This window comes from Haliaeetus leucocephalus, unplaced genomic scaffold (assembly GCF_000737465.1).
Source record: "Haliaeetus leucocephalus isolate CR32 unplaced genomic scaffold, Haliaeetus_leucocephalus-4.0 Scaffold536, whole genome shotgun sequence".
NCBI lineage: Eukaryota > Metazoa > Chordata > Aves > Accipitriformes > Accipitridae > Haliaeetus > Haliaeetus leucocephalus.
In genome coordinates this window covers 3,314,051-3,333,292 of record NW_010972972.1, presented here as the reverse complement: position 1 = coordinate 3,333,292, position 19,242 = coordinate 3,314,051, and positions in this window count along the sequence as shown.

Sequence of the window (19,242 nt, the reverse complement as noted above, 5' to 3'; positions counted from 1 at the left end):
GTAATGATAAGTGATACTGTAGCTCGGGTGAAAAGATAAAACATTGCATTTATATTATCCTTGCAACATTCTGCTTTCCTACTTGCCCAAAGATATCAGAATAACAGCAGGGTTTATTTTTAGTTACTTTTGGGTTTTTTACCACCACGGTAAAAACTCAGGAGGTAAAATTTAGATTCTGATTTTATGCTTCAATTGCAAGTCTACACGGTGGGGTGAACAGGCTACCCATATAAGTAGAATTTGTCTCACCTAAGTTTTAATATCAGTCCAGCAAACACCTGCAGCCAAACTAGTCACACTTGATTCTTTCTACAATCAGTGAAGAAAAAAAAAGTCACTTCTAGGGCAAGAGTCATTAAAAAACAGTATTTTAAACATCTGTTATAGACATAGATAAATTATTACCTAGAAGTGACTCTTTATTGACTCCAAGGGGACCCTACGTTGACTCGTTCAAGATTGAGAGTCTAAATTCGGTTGGATTAACCACACTGTAGAGTTCTTCATTCATGTTGTCGCATGGCTGTGATTTCTTAATGATTTAGCCACTCAAGGAGATCCACTTGCATCTCTCCCATGATACAGGCAGAACAGAGAGGCAGAAGAGAGGTGACCTGAACAAGGTCACGCAGGAAGTCGGTGGCAGAGACTGCACAAACCCCAGCTCCTCTTCACGCTTCAGAAGCCTCTTTGCTGGAGTCCTTGGAATCTGTGCCAGTATTCATGAAAGCCAAATATTTTTCATATTTTTCAGTAGAAAAAATGCTAGGTAAGAGATTAAGTGGTTTATCCAAGTCCAAACTGGAAACTAAATTCTGGTTTATTGTTACTAAGATCACTGATTTAGGGACTAAGTGATAAGTCATTCGGTTTGCCATAGGAAAACCTCTTGTGTATGACTTTTTATGGCAAACCAGAATGATTTATTAAGTCATTCTTATAATGAAGAGAAAGTTTTTGTATCATTTAACAAACTGAGTGGAAAGGCTCACTGGTCTGCTGAAGGAGAGCTTTGCTACCATGCTCAGGAATCCAGCTTAAGGAATATTCAGCAAAAAGACATTGTGGGAAGAAAAGGGAAAAGCAAATGAAGGAGCTGGGGAGGAGAGAAGACAATTGAAGATGTAAATGACTCTTCTTAGCCATACTTTTAATGACTAGTTAGACCAAAGATTAGAAGTAATTGAACTAGCTCTCAGTCAACAAAAGATGCAAATAGATTGTAAAGCAGAGTAGGATTACATTAATTTACACTAAACCAAGAGTAATTAGTTAGTGTTTGTGCAGTGCTTAGAAAGCAGAAAGTGCTATATAAATGTTAATTATTACTATTTGTTTCAAATAGATGCAACAAACACAATCTTTTATATGTCTTACAAGGTAAAAGACAAAAAAGCAAAACTCAGTAACAGGCTCCACCATTTAACTGAGACATAGCAGAGCACATTCAGGAAAACACACAGTCTTAGTGGCTATTTCCGAATCATGAACGTTTCATTTGAAGTCATAAGGTGACTTTCTATCTCTGGAAAGTCTGTCTTCTGGAAAATGAAAAAAAAGCCCAAACCACCACCCCAAACACCAAGGCTAGATGCTTATCTCTGCAGTGTACTGTGTGCTTTTCTGACCTTGCGCAAGGTCAAAAGACAAGAGAATTTAAGAGATCGAGGCCATGGGTTTAAGCAGCGAGTAAACCATCTTCATTTTGGGCCATGCAATTGTTCCTGAGATGAAGAGATAGTCCTGTCTACTGCTGAGAAGCAAAAGTCTGGGAAACAGCACTAGTTTCTCTTGCGCCTAGCTGTACCACTAATTTATTGTGTGATCCTGGACAAGGCATTTAACCTTTTGGGCTCATTTTATGAAAAACAGATATAACCATTCTTAGCCGTTTCACAGCCAAGTAAAGGGTCTTGTTTGATGCTTTTAAGCATATAATTTCAATAAATAATCTATGAGACATGTATCACTATTAAGAAGATGACCGAAAGAGTCCAGGAGTCTAACAAGAAACTTATTAGGTGAGATCATACAGTTTCAGGATGGATTCTGGGCCATGACATGCTAATGATTTGCAAAGAGTATTAGGCTCGTCGGTATCATGGACATGAAAGAACCATAAAGTAAAACGTTTATCTGCTTTTTTTTCAATAAATTCTTGACCCAATTTCCTACCTACCTTGGCAAACTCTTGCAGAGAAGAATGATAAATAGCAGAGGTCCAACTACATTGTGTGTTTTAAAAATCACAAAAGATAATTCAATTTTAAAAGTAATTTATAAGAAAGAAATATTTTACCAGGATATGAGCTAATAAAAACCTGTATTTAGTGCTCATGATTTTCAAAGCGGTATACAAATGTCAGTTTATTAGCTAACAATTATATCAGTAAAGAAGGAAGTGGTATGGATGGAGACAGAGGAGACAGCAACATCCTCAGCCATAAGCTCCTGAAGCCAAATGTCTCATTGTACATATCATTACCCAAGTGAAGCTGGATCAATGCTTACATCTGTTGGATGCAGAAATCTGCAGGAAAGCCAATTGCCAAGAATCCTTTAAACATAAGTTTGTTTTTACCAAAGTTCAGGCTCCTGGGTTTGAAAATGTCAACCTCGGTGGAGGAACGGTTCCACGTTTCAGCATTTCTGATGACAAACCCGGCTTGAGATGTTCCCTCCTGCTAAGGCTCAGCCACCCTGCTGCTTGCTGCCTCCCTGAAGATACTGATGCAGCTCTTTGTAAAACCACACCATAAGCACATCAGGGAAACGGTCTGGAAATAAAAAGAGCCCTTATCTGCCAAATACTTACCTTTTTATTTTTTTAACCTACCCCAACTTTAATTGGGCTAGATTAAAATCAATCTGGTTTTATAGCGTGGTTTCACAAGTAGTTGCACTGGCTCAGGCAAAAGGGCAATACACTGGGGTGGGAAGGAAAACAGATTGGGAAACTTTGCTGCCATCCAAACTGGAAGATGGAACCATATCTATTTTAAGTCATGGCATGCAATATCTTGCCTGATCGAAAAAAATCTGTATTTCTAACCAGTTTTCAAGCAGTAGAACAGGGAGTTTCTAATAACCCTTCTGATACATCTTTTCCAGCTCTAGCTCCTACCACCCATGATCAGATGTTGTGCTGGTTTTGGCTGGGATAGAGTTAATTTTCTTCACAGTAGCTAGTATGGGGCTATGGTTTGGATTTGGGCTGAAAACTGTGTTAACACAGAGATGTTTTCGCTCCTGCTGAGCAGGGCTTACCCAGAGCCAAGGGCTTTTCTGCTTCTCCCCCCACCCCACCAGCGAGGAGGCTGGGGGGGCACAAGGAGTTGGGGGGGACACAGCCGGGACAGCCGACCCCAACTGACCCAAGGGAGATCCCAGACCGTAGGACATCATGGTCGGCAGATAAAGCTGGGGAAGAAGAAGGAAGGGGGGACGTTGGGAGTGATGGCGTTTGTCTTCCCAAGTCCCCGTTAGGCGTGATGGAGCCCTGCTGTCCTGGGGATGGCTGAACTCCTGCCTGCCCATGGGGAGTGGGGAATGGATTCCTGGTCTTGCTTGGCTTGTGTCCATGGCTTTTGCTTTCCCTATTAAACTGTCTATCTCAACCCATGAGTTTTCTCACTTTTACTCTTCCAGTTCTCTCCTCCATCCCACCATGGGGGGAGTGAGCAAGCAGCTAGGTGGGGGTTAGTTGCTGGCTGGGGGTAAACCACGACAGATGTACATTTTGTAACTCTGAGAGATAATATTGCTCCATTTCTGCCAAGAGAGCTGCTGCTGCTTCATAGGAGCTGCCTTGCTGAAACCCCTCTGCTTCATGCCCACATCACATCCATTTCTCCTTGCTTACAGACTGAAGTTTCTCTGGTTTTAATTGGAATTTCTGTTAATACTTTATTCTCTCTGCCATGTCTTTACCACGCTGTTTTCAAGTAAAGTTGAAAACTGTTGAAAGCAAAACAGTCAAATGCAGTCAGCATTTTCTTCCTCTTTTTCTTCCCTTTTATTTCAGTAGCAATTATTGGTGTCCCATATAGGAGAAATGAATGTAAAAAAAGAAAAAAAAAAATTAGATCTTCCCTACTGCTTTGGAGCTTTTTGTTTTGTAAATCATGCTGCATGTAAGCTATATTTGAAGGTATTCCACAAAAAACTTTTTTCTCCCGGTATTTCTGACTGGTGACGAGTAAATTTGTTGTGTCATCTCCTAACTGGCATTGGGTTTTACACCAGCAATGGCTTCTGTGAACTACGCATCTGATCCAACACTCATTAAATTACATGGAAGTATTTTCCATTCATTTCACTTGGGGACTAAAATGGGGCTTTATAAGCTCAGCTCCCTGCACAAAACCTTTTAACGTTCACATTTATGGTATGGGCTGCACTGCATCGTATTTCAGCCTTCAAAAGTGTCAGTGCTGAGGATGAAAAGCAATAAAATTAAGAAATTGGAGTCTTTTGGAAATCTCCTTCCCAGAGTGAGCTGAAATGAACCTATGCAGAAACATATAAGAAAGCACATTGGCAATTTTTTCAGACATAACCTGTGACCTTGGGAGCCTCCAAGTTGCAAGGATCCCCCTGAGAACCTTCAGGGGGGCCTGGGTTTGATGGAGCAGGTATTTCTCCAAAATTAGGCTCCTTTCTGGCATTATAAGCATAGTGCCTACTATAATTAAGGCATTTTAAAAATTTCGTTCCATAATTATATATAGCTGGGGTCTGGGGCAGCCTAACGTTCAAGCTGTCGCTAAACACGTTCAATGCCGCGTTGGGTCATTAGGCTTATAAACAGGTTGAATCTAAACACTGGGGCCTGTGCATTTTAGCTGATTTCTTGGGTAGGTAAAGAGATATTTATAATTTTCATTTAGCTTGAGTGATACCAGCACCTGCCACTCGCTCTAAACAGAGCAGTTAACCCATAACTCCCTCTGTCAACTCCCGTTGACAGAAAGCAAAGCAGATAAATTAATGGCTCCCCTGAGAGGAGCGAAAGGAGAAGACTCATGTAAACAAACATCTCACAAAATACAACTGTATTAATGGGATTGGAAATGAAAGAGAAAACGCCTCTCCCCATCCTCGATAGGCACAGCAGGCTAGAGGCAAACACCCACAATGATGCTAAAGGTGGGGAACGTACACCAGACGCTTCGCAGCTCGCGCAATGGCAATTAGTGCATCCCCAAAGCAGATGAAAATATTTCGGTCCTGCAGATGCCAATGGCTGGGATGTCTTTGCAGCTTTCTTGAAGCATGCGGATGTGTAAATACGCCCCTCGCCCCTCTACGCGGGCATGCACACAAAGCCCTGCTGCTGGCAGATGCATCCCACAAACAGTAATTAAAAGCAAAAGAAGGTGGAATATGTGATTCTTTTAAAAATTTGGTTTGCTCTTATGGAAACACAGAGGCTGAGCTGTGCTACTTGGCTTCTTCCCTCATCTGAGGATGGGTTTAGTATCTTCAGCTGTTCGGTCCCAGATGTACTGGGGATGTGGTGCTGTGACATAAACTGAAGAGCATTCAATTATTATTTCCTCTGTCAAGGGATAATATTAAGACACTTAGATATCCTGGTAATGGCAATCTTATAAAAAGCCAAATCTGTAGGTCAGTTGATTTGGCCCTAGTCTGGGGATGAATCTAATTAACTAAGAGATTTTTTTTCCCCCAACTCTATCATCTTCCTCTTTCAGATCTGTTTCTCCCCTTTTCCCTGTGATGGGAAACTCTGAATTTTACTTGCTTTTCCTGTGACGGCTTTTGAGTGGTCCTGGACACCACAGGGTTTGTGCACCTCACAGTCTTCTGAGACAGATAAATGTTTGCATAGACAAAAAATTAAAGCAAAGACCCTTCCCTATCTCACCCTGGCTGGTCTTTTTTACCCATACATGTCTCCTTCCTTGAGATAATACAAGCATCCGCGTGACTTTCATCTGGTATAAAATGACTGCAGAAATGAAAATAAAATTGAATGTGTTTTTGCAGATCAGGCATCCAATCTGGTTCACTGCTGCATGGTGGGACTGGGTGTAGGGCAGCCAGGATCTGCTGCTGGCCAAAGCTGTGGGCTGAGGGAGGATTTATGCTCTGTTTAGGGCAAAGGAAGGTCCCATGTCCCTGTCACCCTGCTGTCCTGGTCAGGATTGCACCATAACTCCCATCTGCTCTGCTTCTCCAGATGTTGCAACATCTGGATAGAGAAGGTGTGAAGATTTTAGCCAGACTGGAGGGTCTTAAGTGTCTTTTTGCCTCCCTCACACCCCAGCTTGTCCAGGAATGTGGAGGAGAAGCCCATAGCTGAGCTTTCTCCGCTGAGCTGAGTTTGTGTCAGGCTACAAATTGTAATTCAGGGAAGGGTGGGTGTAAGGGGGGATGAGTACGGCATCAAAGCAAGGGTCTGTAAATGGAAATCTTATTCACATGTGTTTTACCTCCTACCCTGGCATAGTTTAGTGTCTGTGCGTTGGCTTGGACCGAAGCCAATGAGTCAAACAACATTCTCTGTGTAATTATATGCTTAATGGAAACAAGCAGAGGTCTCCATGGCCTAGATTTGGAGATGATTGTTTCTTAAGTAGTTGCCTCTGAGGAAGAGGGGGGAGGAATATGCAGAAGCCAAGGAGATGATGTGACATTGCAAAGGCACCGGTTGTGGTGGGAGCATATGGTCTAGGGGCTCTGCTCGGCTGCCCAGCCCACTCTAACAGCAGTCACTGGCTGCTTTGGCACCTCCTTGGCCGGTAAATAAAGAGCAAGAAGTTGCATCAAGTGGTCGTCTTGCCCTGGTGAGGGCCTGCCAGCTGCAGCTCTGACAGCACATGGTGGCATCGATGCCAAAAGCAGAGACCGGGGGTGTGACAGAGTTGACCTGGCCGGACTTGCGGTGACATGAAGTATTTCCCTCCCAGCCTGGTTTTCCACATCACCCTTTCTTCTAGAGGTTAATGGTGCTATAAGGGCAGCAGCAATAAATAAATGTGCCTACCCTGAAGCCTCATTAGTGTAAAGCCCAGCATTATAATTCATTAACCCTGCATAAGCTGGGCTGGCACGAGGATGGCAGGCGTGAGCCTCCTTCTACTGTCTCTGCTGCGGCAATGGGATTGGTAATAGTTGGTAATAATTGAAGCCCCTGATTTTATGCTGCTGTCCAAGGCTGCTCTCAACGGGAGGGTTTTGCATAAATGTACAGGGAAGGGGTGTTAGGATGACAGACAGACACAGTAGAGATCCTGGCCTAAGGTGAACGTGCCTGTGGCTCTCTTGCTTCATGCTCTTCAGCTCAATTTAGCTGATCCATATCAGAGCGGGCAGCTGTTTCATGGGGGAAGGAGGAGAGAAGGTGTAGACCACCATCTGACTCCAGGATTTTGGAAACAAGGTAAATGCAATGGGGAAGGGGCAGAGGCAACGGCTGGGATCCCAGCGTTGGGCTCAGGGTCAGGCCAACGCTTTCTCCTGTAGGACTGCAGAGGGAGAAACACTCCAGGAAAGTGCTTAAGCAGTATATTAATTATGTCAATATTAGTAGCTAGCGTCTCTATGTCTCTTCCTTAGCCAACACCTCCCACCCCTCTTCTGGCCTGTGTTTTCATTTTATAAACTGGTATGAGAACTATAACAGCTTTCCAGTTGGCCCAGGGTTTTATATAGGCTAAGGCTAAAATTAAGGCATTTCACTAAGACATGGGAAATGGCCTCAGTTATTTGTAAGTTTGGAAACAAATGTATTTAAACTTTTTTGTAAAACAAACAAACAAGCAAACAGCAACAAAAGCTGTAAATGGCTTTGATGGTTGATTTATTGCTAAACAGGAATACTAATAATGTATTGGTCCTCAAACAGATTTTTCACCAGTCTAATCTGGAAACAGCTCAACTGAAATTGGAGACACAAAGGAGATATCTACACTAGTAAATTAAATATTTTATTACAGTAAATAACACTCTGGGACTGTTCCCTGATTCTGAGGCCAACTGGCATGGAGAAGCCTTCATCTATATAATAAACCCTCTTAGTATCCAAAACAGGGTGGCTGTAGTCTTCTGCATTTTGGGACGGGTCCCTGGCCCGTGCCGATGCCTGAGCCATACTCAGACATTCTTTGGCCCAGGTTAAAACATTGCCAAGAACCTCTATTAATTGTTGTTTAGCTGTTATTCAACAATATAAACAAAAACTCCCTGGTATTGTTTAATTTACTAGCATAAAAAGAGCCAGAACTGCAGCTGGCCAAACTGTAAGGAAATAGGTACCTCCACATTTACAGTAGTTTTCAGATTCTTTTGTAAAAGAAAATGTGCTTCTTATTTTGATTGTAAGTTAATTACGCAAGCCATGAAATCAGTGTGATATCCTGCTCTTTAACCCATGCTAGCATTGCCTTATGTGCATTGCAGAGACCTTGGAAGAGCTAGGTGTTGGTATTCTCACAGCTGGCAGGCTTGAATTTAACAGTAATTGGGACCTTGGATTTGTTTTTTAAGGAAATCCCTGCTCCTTCCTTTTCCTCCCAAGATTGTTGGGCAGTGTAATTTTTCTCAGCATTCAATTTAAGTTTCTTTCTTCCCCCCTTTTTTTTTTTTTTTGGAGTAAAAAGAGCAAATGAAATGGAACTGATCTTTCATTAGAAGAAGTCCATCGATGGAGCAGATATCATTTAGAGCAGGTTGTCTAGGAGCGAAGGCAACACCAGCCAGAGAGGAAATGTTGCCAGGTTGCCCTCCTGACTCTAATCTCTGATTTCAAGCTATTACATGAAGCCCTGAAAACCAACAAACAATGCGAACAATAATGAAAGGGTGTTTAAGAAAGAGAGATGCCATTTGAGGGGGGATTACTGGATGTGAATGCTATCTCTCCCAGCTCTTGGCAAAGAGCGAATTGGAATCACGTTGTCGTCAAATCAAATATTCCTAAAGCACCCCTAGGGATTGTTTTGCAATTTTGTTAATATTTTAAAAGCATCCCTTGATCTCACCCATGCCTGCCTGCAGCTATGATTTCATTATGCACTGAAGCAGATGTCTTCTCTCTCTCTCCTTTCTCCCCTCTCTCCCCTCAAGTTTTCACCTTAATAAGGTGCATTATGAACAATTGATTTTGAAGCCCACAAGCACATGGAATCCACCAGGAGACAGAGCACTTTAATCCTGCCACGTTTGCAGAACGGGCTTTTTTGTCAACACTGGCCAGCCATGAGTATAAGAAACTTCTCAGAGGAAAAACAAGCAAACAAAAACTTTCCCTCAAAGCCATAGGACAGAAATGCAGAGTGGCCTGATTCTGAAAGCATGTCTCCAAGCCGAATTCCCAACATTATCTTAAATTACCTATGCATTACCTATAACTCTCTTTTTTGAAGGAAAGCTGAATAAGCGAGTATTGGAGGGACGTACTGACGGATGAATGAAAGCCTGGCTTCTTCGTACATTTGTCTATGAAAAAAGACTTAGCAGAGACCTAACAGGATCAAGGCTATCTACCTCAGCAGTATTTATGCTGCTGTTTATCCTCAGGATGGTTGACACAGAGGTGGGGTCCCCCCGAAGGCCAGGGCTGTGACTTTGCTTGACATCTGTAAAGTGCCATCCATCAAGTGAATTAATCATGAATCACAAGACGACAGAAAGTGTGGCCAAGGCAGGTCAAATGCTGTGGCCCTGGCCAAAGAGCAGGCACCTAAGCAGTGCTATTCCTAGCAACAACCCATGCTCCTGCCTATCCATCACCATAAAAAAGGACTAGCTTGATTTCTGGCTAAGCCCTTTCTACTTATGAGTTTCTGTTTGTTTTCATCAATTTTGTCATTCACAGATGTGCATATCATACCAAGATAAACAGAAAGGTAGAGTAATTAAAGGACTGTGCACTCATTAGTAATAGAAGTTTCCTTGTCATGCTGTCCGTGTCATGAATAAAAATGTCTTCTCTGTAAAAAAGTCTATGAAATGACCACAGATGGTGTGTTGGAAAGCCGAGCTCCAGTTACAGCTGGGGAAGCAGAGGCAAAGAGGAAGAAAACTGAGGGACAAACCCCTGTGGTGAATCACTCGATGCCTCAGCTGGCAGCAGAACGAGGAACTGAACAGAGATCTTCCGTTTCCCAGTCCAGATCTAGTCTAAGTCTTGCAGTTAGGCTAGTCTCAGCTTTGAGATGTTTATGCTTTTCTGTCACTGCAGGGAAAGCGTTATCCACTGGAGAGCACATTTTCATCCCAAGCTTGTAGGCTTAACAGCTAAAATCCCTTCCTCCCTCCCCTTGCCACATGTCTTGGCTTTTCCTTCCTAGTTAAGTGTATTCAAATATGCAGATGCTTCAATGAACTCAGGAGTGGATATTTCAGTGGTGACTTCACATGCTTCTTCTAAAATTGACTATTAAGCCATTTTCTTTCTTTAACTGCATTTTAAATAAAACAGAGCTGGATTGTTGGACATTTCTTTTTATCTGTTTTGCTTTTAAGGCCTCATTTAATGTGTAGACTCCAGACAGCAATTGTCAGACATATGTTTTACTTCTCTAGAAAGACATCGGTTTGACAGCAGAGGACTGGGCAACTTCCTAAGTCAGAAGCAGCCTGAATGACAGAATGAAAAACCTGCTGCTATTTCTGATCCGATATTAGCTCTAAAGACCATCCAAAGACAAACCTTGTCTCTGGGAGACACCTGCCCATGGTGACTTGGTTGTGGGGATCCTCCAGGTTTGGTCACGTTGGGGAGGACGTTGTGGTCCCAGGACAATGTCTGAAGGTCCTGCCTGCAGGGCTCAAACCTCAGCAGAAAACATCTTTGTGTCATCTAAGGAGAGAAGTTTATGCAGAGGCTGAAGGAGCCTGCTCGTTTGGCAGGCACAGAGAGAGAATAAGACACACGCTAAGCAGCAAGCTAAGGAGAAACCTTCAATGGGTGTCGACTCTTTATAGCGACCATGGCGTTTACCTTCCCAAATCAAGAGAATCAGCCTCCAGGGCAATGAAAGGAGCAAACAGGACTTGAAGGTGCACAGGAGCTTAAAAAACCTGAGTATGCTCCAGGATCTGAAATGTAAACAGGAGAAAAATTTGATGTTTGGAGCTGTAAGAGGGAGTAAAGGTTGCCCAACTGAAGGAAGAGACTAGCGTGGTGGAAGAAATACACAGCAGAATTGCGAGCTGTGTATGAGGAGCATTTGTTTCTTTAAGGCTCAAGCAGCTTGAGGCTGGCAAGCCCTGATAACCACTTGTGAGCTGGCTGATAAATGGGTCAGATGCGTTCTGTCACGCTTGGCTGGGGATGCTGGCCATGAAACAGAGAGGGGGATTTGTGTGGAATAGAAGGTCCATGTAGCCCATGCTGTTTGTGTCACTGCCCTGTGAGTCATTGCTGGAGATAAGAAATAGGACCTTGAAGAAGAGCCTGGAAAAGACTGTGCAGTGGAGATAATCAATCTATGCCAGCTGCAATGTGACGTTCTTCAAACTTCCCTTACGTTACGACCCGATCCACTGAAATGCATGTCAAAGAGCGATAGCAGGGTACTAATGTAATGATTATATCTTCTTAATTATAGCAGAAATATTACAGATGCTTTCTTATTGCCTTAAAACAATAACAGCAGCAACAAAACCTAGCTGCTATCTGTTAGCTTAAGGTGCGGAGGAACGTGCAGATAGTCCAGAATTTGTTTTGGGAATAGAAGAAACAGGTGAAGGAGACTGTCTGAGCTTGTCATGGCATATTAGAAGCTCGGAGGTAGGGGGAAGTGGGCTTAATTCATCCAGAAATGTTTGTTGCCTTGTCCCAGAGCAGTAAGTGTTGACCTAGTCCAGTTCAATTGAGTCCCAGTGATCCCAGTGCAGGGCATGTAAATCCAGACCCTATTATTAATACAATTTAAATGGTTTCATTATGTCTCTATAGGTCAATACTGGCAAAGGGCTGCCTGAAATTCTGCTTTTACCTTCCATACCAGTAAAACGGGAGGTAATCTTAAAAGCAGACCAGAACCAAGGACCGCTCATTGCTGTATACATGCTCCATAGTGCAGAGCACAGGCCATGATTATTCTTTTTCTCCATGAACTGTTCCCCGTCTTTCTCTCTCCCAAAGACAATCACACTTCCACACTTCCTGCACTTTTGCTTGTTGATGGGCATGTTTTCTGCTATGAGAAATGTGAGTTTTAGTCCCTTCAGGCTGAAGGGGAGAGCACACCAAGGTCTCTCGGGTCTCTGCAGCTGTCCCAGCTGCTCTGCCACTTCCCAGCATTTTAAAAATAAACTGTGATGGGGTTTATTCCCTGTATTACAGTCCTACATCACTGTCAAGCTACAGGACATGAGCAATCGTAACAGTGGTGGTGTTGCTTCCTACATTTGCTGTAAGGTGTTCCTGGGAGAGCAGATGGGGAAGGCAGAGTCTCCCCTTCTATTCAATTCACAGACCTGCTGGCATCCTCAACTCTTTAGAGTTTCATTAGTGCCTTCTACAGCTGGGAAGTGTGTGTCTCTCTACATGACTCTGCTATGAGCAGGCTTAGCATGTGTCATATATCCCTAGGTGGTTACCAAAAGGATATCAATATGCTGAAGAGAGTGTGTGTGGAGGAAAACTTAAAGGGAATAGGTAAGAAGAACTGATCTATTAAACATCTGCAATAAATGCATGCAGATTGGCAAGCAGTAGACAAAAGGGCTATAAAAATCCACAGAAATCTGAAGGACTCAAGCATCAAGGCAAAAAAGGAATGGGTATTCGTGCAAATATTTAATTCAGAAGAAGAAAATTTGATTAAGAAAAAGGAAATTTCTGATTAATATAATGAAATATTTTCCTAGTGATCAGATTCCTTAGAGAAGTAGAATAAAATAAATAATAATAATAATAATAATAACAAAATCAAACATCTGAAACTGGACTTCCCAAAGCACTGTAGAAACACAGTGTTGTATATAAATGAGCAGCCTTATGTTGCATTGGGAATGGAACAGCCTGGTACATTCTCTTCCACTTCTTAGGTTTACTATGCTGGATAATTCACAGTGGAGGTAGATAAATCTGTACCAATGAGTGCAAAAGCCTGTCTCTGTTTCTCAGTACCCCAAACCAGGCAAATGTGGGCCAAGCTGCCAACCATTTTGCCACCGCCCAGTACTGTAAGGGAAAAAGCAAGCAAGCTGTTTCCATTTAATGGAGATCCATACCTATATCACAATGCTGTGGTACCCTCCATACAACCAGAATGCAATTCATTGACCCAAAGAAAGCCTGAATTCATAGCCTTGGCATTAGAAGATCGATTCTCAGTAAGGAAAACCTCTGGAGCTGCAGAACTGCTGTACAAGCCTCCTCCCCCCTCAAACATCTGCTTGTTATTTGTATGGAGTGTGGGCTAGATTCCTTACTCAATGGCAATCCCCAGCAGTTTGTAATGGGCCCTAAATAATCCTTAACTTATCGCAACAGCTGTTGGAAGGCGGCCCAGGAGGGCGGTTGAGATGATAGCTTGAGTGAAGGCAGGAGATGCTTCTCATAGCAGCTTTGACGGAGAGGAGAATCAGAGCCACCGAGTAACATCACTAAGCTTCAAAATATCCCAGTGTTCTTGCTTTTGTGAGGCATATTCATTGGAGTTCTGGAAACTGTCAGCTTGTTCCAGCTTTGTAGTACCCTCAGGGAGGAAGCAAACACTCTTCTGACTATGAAGATGTGCAGCTATAACTGCAGTAATTCAATAGTAACAATGAGTCAGGGTGAACAGACCTACCACTACAGAGAGGACACCAGAATGGAGAGACTTTTAATTGGCAGATGTGCACTGCTTAGCATTAGTGAAGACAATGAAATTTCACATTCGTGAGCATTAATGCAGACTTTATCTGATCTACAGTATGTCTGTGCCTTAAATTTCCTCTAGAGCACAGCTGGGTGTTAATCCCCTTTTCATGTTATACCCCTCTCTGGCAATGAATACACTTGTCAATTAAAACATGTTCTTTGAAGTTATTTCAAGCTTTCCAGAGTAAAGAACTGTGAAGTCTCACTATGACCCAGGATTAATTAAGAAGGGCCAAATTTGATCTCATTTATGGGAGTGTAAATGTGTTGTAACTCTATTCCCAGCCTAGCAAGAGAAGACATTTACTCTTGGTTGTTAATTTTTTTTTTTAACAATCTTTGGCCAGGAAAAGAGGAGGCAGTTTTATTCTCCAGCTGGTACCCTGAGGACTCCATCTTCCCATGGATTTCAGTGTTGCACAGCTACAAATACTTTCTTTTAAATAAACCCACCTCTGAGACAAGTTATCCACATGACCACAATATATAATCTGCTGAAATATTTACAACAAAATGATATTTTATCTTGGTTACCCTCTATCTTTTGAAGTGTTTCATCTCTAGGCATCTCTGGACTGCATCTGCACTAAAAATCTTTCCACTGATTGGTGTGAGTGAGATGGACATAGAGCTGAAAATCACATGTCCTCATATTCTGATTTGTGCTTTTATTCCATGTGCCATGCCAAAATGGGATGCAATCAATTGTTCATATCTGGTAACTATTTGCTGTATGATGAGATATTATTTAAAGCGATCATGACTCTGTGTTGTGTCTCCTAGAGAAGAATGCAGAATCCAATAATCGAAGTGGTTCTGCAACTGTATGAAAGCTCTAAGGGCGACTGGAGACAGTCATAGACAAGCCCAGGTCAGCATCAGATGTATCGGCCTCTGCCACATGAACTGATGACACAATTCCTCAGATGTAAGCCAGCCTCTGGAAAGATTCAAGATCATTTCCAGTTAAGTAGTGATGGCAACCAGAACCTCCACACTTGGCTACGGATGGAGTTTGCATGTGGAAAGCATGCTGCATACGCAAAATCTAAATGTGGCACGGAAATTTTGCATGAGCAGATTTGCGGGAGCAGTTAAAGACACCTTTGACAAGCTTGCTAGTGTGCTACTGAGAAGACCTGGAGAGCATTTGGAGAAAAGAAGGGTGTAAGAGAGATTGTCCTCTAAACTGCTAAAAAGAGAGGACAACAAAGGTCAGTCTGATGATCAAACTAGTTTCATTACGTATTTGAGATGTCTCCAGTCATCGGAAAGGGCCGGGAAGGAGCTGTCTGGGAGCAGGGAGGGCAGGGAGGAGAGCAAAGCCGTGCAGCTGGTGATGGCAAATGCAAACGGAAAGCCGTTGCCTACCATTCCCACCTGATAGATTTTTACATCATTTTACAGAAGTAAATGAGCACGGGAGAGGGAAAGTGGTAAAAATGCGTCCATAGTATTTCACAGTAGAAGTTCAATAGTACAGCACTGCTCTTTCAACAATAAAGGAAGGAAAACACTGAAAAAAGAAATCACCAGCTGAGTGTTTGGACATATTCCTTGACTACTTCATTAATCCACCTTCATTTATTTTTAGCTTGATAGTGTGATCCATAGCAGTTGATTAAACTGTAGAGAGTGGTAATTTGTTCAGCTAATGTGCAGTAAATGAAAGATAAGCAGACATGTTACATGAGTCTTGCAAAATTTGATATAATAATCCTCAACTCTGTGTGCCTTCTTCAAAACATTAACAAAGTATCATCACACTTCTGTATTGAACTACCACCAGGTATCACTGCCAAGACATGGAAATGAACAGAAGGATTAGAGGATTGGTGATCTCCTCGGGAATATATTTGAAAAGAAAAGTACATCAAGCACCCTCATTCACCTTTGTATTAGTCCTGTGTTTATGCAATTAAATTTTGCTGCTTTAGGAAGGTTGTGAATGTAAATAATTACATTTGGTATTCATGTTGCTTTCATCATTGCATTTTACTGCAACGAAACAGTAAGTTAAAAAATCCAAACATGTATGAAAAAAATAGAAACTATAAACTTTTTTGCTATCTAGTTCTCTGGGTGACACTCTTGAATATTTTAGTGCTATTTACTGATAGAATCATGTGGCATTAATTCCACCAGTGTAAATGGAAACAGGATCTAGGTCCCTGTTATAGGATGTTTGTGTATATCATTTTTTAAGTAGAAGTTGGTGGAAGAAAAATCAGTCCACTGGTTTACTTCAGATTTATTTCCAATGGGTTTCAGCACTTTAAAGTGCTTCTAAAATTATATTAAGTGAAACTCAAGTAGAACCCTGTTGAGTACACTCATGCTGCAGCAGCTACCGTCGTGAGGCTGGGAGAACTGTGCTTTACAGATGTACACAGCACTGATGTCTCTAGTGCCCATGTAACGTTCTCCCTCTTTCTCTCCTCGCATGGTTTCTTCTTTTCACTCATTTTTCTTATGGTATTTTATTTTATTACAAGGGAGAGGGGAGGGGAAACACAACAGTTGACTCTCTTAGAGCTGCAACGTGGCCAGACAAATCTCAGAGGTGGTCAAGGCTCAAAGGCTTGCTGGGAAGCCTGTGTCTTTTGGCTTCTGCTCTCTATTATTTGTTGATGAGCACTCATCAGTATTGCCTTTGGGAAAAGAAAAGAAGAAGGAAGGGGAAACAAGGGTCTGATCTTTGTGTTGTTCATTGGGCTGGCTCACTGTACAACATCTTAAATAGCAAGTCCCGTAGTAGTGGAAATGCAATAACTTCTATGTGGTATTTCTTTATGTAAAGAAGCAATACACTATCAAGACCAGTCTTTTGTAAAGTAATAACCCCCTTCTGAAACCCAAAATCTGCTTCTTGGTCCTTCTTAAGGCCTGACTCTATTCTTTCCCTACAGCAGGTGTCTGTCATCAGTTCTTCCTAAAGAAAGCCCTATTTAAATCCTTTCCCTGACCCTACACTCACTGTATGCTTTTATATATTCTTTCGTTACCTGACTTAGCTTGTCAGCCAGAGCTTTGAGACAGAGTTTCAAAGACAGGGGCACCCAGGTAAGTGACCTATTGCACTCCACCACTGCCATGATATTTGACCTTGGGCAAGTCGATAGCAAATGGGTACCGTTAAAAAGCTGTATTTGCCAATATTTAATAGTGCATGTTATAAAAATGTCACTATAACTGCTGCTCACTGTCATGGGAATAGTCTGTTTAAACTATAGCCAAGCAGCAATAATGAAGTGGAGAAGAACTTTCCCAAGTTTGAAGAATAGCACAAAAAGAAAGGGAAAAACCAAACCTAACCAAACCAAAACAAAAAAAAAAGGTAGGGAAACAATCCAGAGAGCTTGGGATCAGTAATTAGTCTCAAATAGTTGCAACAGAGGTTAAATGGTTCCATTTTAATGAAGGGCAACCTCCAAAAGTTTGGGAAACACTAAGGCGATAAGTTTTTATTTGGAAATATGATAACTGAGAGACTTCAAATCCCAAAGTACCATGCAGAGTACTAAAACACCGCCAACAAAGTGTAGAGCTAGAATGCACTGTGCTCAGGAAATGTGTGCCTTTTTTTAGTGTAGCAAATGCCTGAGATGTGAGACTGCAAAATATCTTTGTAGCTGCTGGGTCTCCACCGAGGGTTCTCTAAAACTGGCCATGAGACATCAAGCCTTGTGAGATGCTGAGGCTCTCTTCAGTTCCCATCCACCTGAGATACTGTTTCCCTGGCCACAGAATGTGATCTGAGCACTGGCCTTAGTAGAACCCAGATTCCCAAAGCAAAAAAAGCATGGGAAATGGTGAAATATAAAGAAGTCAGAAAATAAATTCACTTACAAACTCCAGGCACAGATCTGATCGCTCACAGAATCAGGCAGGGCTCCTTTGGAGAAAAAAGGACAGCATCCTGGCAAAACAAACTCTGCAGGGTTTGCAAAGCTTTTGTTCTGTTACATACAACTTAATTGTTGGGTTCTTCTCTAACTTGCATTTCTGAGTCACTTGTTTTTAATTAAGCCTCTAATTGCCACATCTTCTTGGATCTTGCTTTTGTGTCCCTGAAAGCACCATCTATGTTCAGAGTTTGCTTCCTACTGTTCTTATCCTGAAGAAAAACCTGCGCTGCGGATGTATCCAACTCCACCTCTTTCTGCCTTGATTAGGGGAACTGACTGTCGAGTGTGAACTGAGCACAACCCATTTTGTCTCCTTTGTCATTATATATCACCCTTTCTAAAGGTATCTCTTGGCCAGATCCCAGCCTCCTAGGGTCCAATATACCATCAGTGCAGACATTTATAGCAACCTTGAATCACAGAAGGATATGGAAAAGCAGAGGTTTTATTTGACAAAAGAGCCAGGTGCACTGGAGCTAATTCCCTAATAATACACTACCATATTTCATGGTTTCTGCCAGGGATAGGCAGTTTTCATTCCCCTTGGGAGCTAAGTGGAAGCTTTACCATCAAATGCTGGAAAAACAATGCACTGAAACCCACCAAAGACGTGCACTTTGGAAGCAATCCTTCCTCCTTTCCTACTATCCTGCAGCAGCTCAGAGCTGCGCATCCTCCCCTGGAGAATGACAATGTCCATTGCTAGCACCCTGCGCAATCTTATCACAACATCCCAGCCCTTAACGCTGCAGACCATTCTGATCCAAACACAGCCTTGGGTTGCTGTCTAACAGGACAAAGAGCAGCCCTGAAAGGGAAAAACAATCTTAAAAAAAAAAAAAAAGCTAGAAAAACCCAGAATTTGTGATTTGGTCTCTTCTGTGTATAGATGTAGGCTGGTTTGGATTTACACACTGGCAAAACCAGCAGCAACGCATGGGTCAGGGGAGCAAATGTGCTGTGAGGGAATACAGAAATAGGTTCCTTGTTTTCCTCTGGCAGCACTTTGCAGCCACATCACTGGAGAGTACATGATCCTGTGGAGTACAGAGCAGCAGAGATTTGGGTCCCTGGAGCCCGGGACTGGGAAAGGACCTTTATGTGCTCTATAGGTGGATGAAGCACGGTATGGGAGAATATAAAATACAGCAAAGCATGAGAACAAACTTAGCTGTGCTTAGACAAAGGACTTGCGGTTGCTTCCTTCTCACCTTGTCTCTCATGACTGCATGAAAAATAAAAACAGTCATGGCTATAAATAGAGCCACTGAGGAAGGAGGACAAATCCTGCATCATTCATGAACACAAGCCTCAGACGTTCTGCCAGAGCATAACTTAAACATTTGCTTACATCAAAGTGGAGCATGATCAAAAACTGCGGGCTTCCCTCAAGGCTTTCATTCGAAAGAGAAACAGAAAAAGAAATGCACTCTACCTCTGTTACTAGATGCATTGTATAAATGAAAATTAGTGTAAACAGTC